General features: G+C 32.4%; 1 pseudogene; it reads left to right on the forward strand.

The window, feature by feature from the left end:
* Positions 1 to 294: 294 nt before the first annotated feature.
* On the forward strand, positions 295 to 815 carry LOC105513376 (annotated as a pseudogene).
* The last annotated feature ends 1,698 nt before the right edge of the window (positions 816 to 2,513 follow it).

Below are 2,513 nucleotides of genomic sequence, written 5' to 3' on the forward strand. Positions count from 1 at the left end.
AGAAGTATTAAACTGAGACCCGCAGAGCATTTTACAAGAGTTATCACCTAGATAGGGTAAACCTCAGTGCCCTACTTTTCTGTTGCCTCAGTATTACTGGATTGAAGAACTACTGTTTCTTGTTAAGGTGGTTCATTTCATTTATTGTTACTTACAACTTCATATTGAAAGCACTGAAAATTTCAAGTGGAGTATATTGAAGTAGACTTCAGTTTCTTTGCATCATTTCTGTACTCAATTTTTAAAATTCTTTCATAAACCTATTGAATGTTTTCTTTTTTTAACTAAATTAATATGATTTGAGTGAACTGCCCAGCTCCTGTGGAAATCACACACAAGAACATGAGATTTCTCATTATACACACTCCAACCAATGTGACCTTGAACAAATTTATAGAGGAACTTAAGAATTATGGAGTTACCACAATAGTGAGAGCATGTGAAGCAACTTACGACACTACTCTTGTGGAGAAAGAACGTATCTATGTTCTCGATTGGCCTTTTGATGATGGTGCACCACTATCCAGCTAGATGGTTGATGACTGGCTAAGTATTGTAAAAATTAACTTTCGTGAAGAACTTGGTTGTTGTATTGCTATTCATTGTGTTGCAGGCCTTCAGAGAGCTCCAGTACTTGTTCCTTAGCATTAATTGAAGGTGGAATGAAATATGAAGATATAGTGTAATTTATGAGACAAAACCGGCATGAAGCATTTAACAGCAAGAAACTTTTGTAGTTGGAGAAGTATCATCCTAAAATACAGCTGCTCTTCAAAGACTCCAAAGGTCATAGAAACTACTGTTGCATTCAGTAAAAATGGGGTGCCTTATGCTAACGCTTTGGAAGTGGAACTTGAGATGACCTAATTTATTGTACATATTAGACAATGTGTTGGCTCAGTGAATATGTCTAATGAATCTTCTGTAGGAGTATTGAAAGGCAGTTTTACCAGGACACATGCTAGACAGATTTGACAATCTCTGTGTTTGGGTTAGAATCAACCTATTTGGACACTTGGCAAAAGATTTCTGACTGTCAGTATTTAAAGTGTGCTTGTCATTTATAACAGTTGACCTTTCCTGAAATCGTGCATTGTTGAGCTATGTCTTGTTTAAATCTATTCCCATGCCAGAATCGTAACAACATACAAGAAATTTAAGAAGGTTAGGTGCCAAAATACCCAGCACAGTAATTGTATATTTTTAGTATCATACAGAACTAAAATCCCAGGAACTATGAACACTCTAGGCCTTAATGTGGTTTATTCCTTCAATCTTTTCAAACATTGAAAGTAGGGCCTACCTGGTTATTTGCTTGCTCACTTCATGTTTACACCCCCCACATCAAGTTTACTTAAACACTGATTTTTTTTTACCAAGTCTTACAGTGATTACTTAACATGTATCTATAAATCTTACTTTGTGCTGTTACATAAAAACCTCCATTTTGAAAATCTACATTATACAGAAGTATGTATTTAATGTCTTCAGAAAAAACAGCCTTACAGTTGATGTAATGTTTGCACTCTGAGATATAACTTAACAGGGAGGGCTGGAGAACAGAATGGGAGGGGGCTATTAATTATTTTTTGAAAAATATTGTCTTTGTCTTGTGCAGAACATGTGGAATATGCTCTTTAGCTTAGTAAATTTTTTTAAAGGTAGAGTTTCTTTGTTATTGTAGCTAAAACAATTCTTATTCATAAAATTTCTAAAATTCTTATAATTTTTTTCCATACTCATCAGAAGTTGTTTACCAACTTACTTTCATTTGAATTGTGATGTTTTTCCCTTTTCTTCTCGACTTCTCCTGCAAAAAAAAAGAAGTAGGTTTCTGCTAATAAATTGAGCAAATATCTAATATTTTATATGTCTTTTGAGCTATGTAACTTAATATTTGGATACCTGATAATTTGTTTTATTATGTAATTGATAAATGGTGATGTGCATTAGTATTAGTTCAACTATATATTTATACTGTCTGGGGCCATGTTTTGTAGTTCTGTGGGAGAAATAATTTGTCAGTGTTTACCAGCTTTTAAAAACCTACTGTGAGAGCCTAAACATCTAAATAAATAATGAAATGCAGAAAAAACGGGGTGAAAATGTTTATATGTTTTCTGTGAGGTATTTAGTCAACACAACACATTTAACCTGATGACACATTTTTTTTTCTGAATAATTTGTTTCTAATATTTTCTTCATATTTTCTCCCTCCACTTTGTATGTTTTCACTTTAATAGTTGGACATACTTGGATTGAACTTTACATCAATCAATGTTCTATGATATTTTCTACCTAATTGACTTTTGCATTAGATTCAGAACATTTTATCAATGTTACCTTACAAAACTTTAAAAGTTAAAAAATTTAATTAAATACTTTTAAAACAATTTTAGACTTAGAGAAGAATTTCAAAAATAATACATAGTTCTACCCTACCTTTTACCCAGTTTTTACTTCTGAGCATTAGTCTTTCATTACGTTATGACAATTATCAAAACCAAGAAATT

This window comes from Colobus angolensis, unplaced genomic scaffold (genome assembly GCF_000951035.1).
Source record: "Colobus angolensis palliatus isolate OR3802 unplaced genomic scaffold, Cang.pa_1.0 Scaffold23, whole genome shotgun sequence".
Taxonomy (NCBI): Eukaryota; Metazoa; Chordata; class Mammalia; order Primates; family Cercopithecidae; genus Colobus; species Colobus angolensis.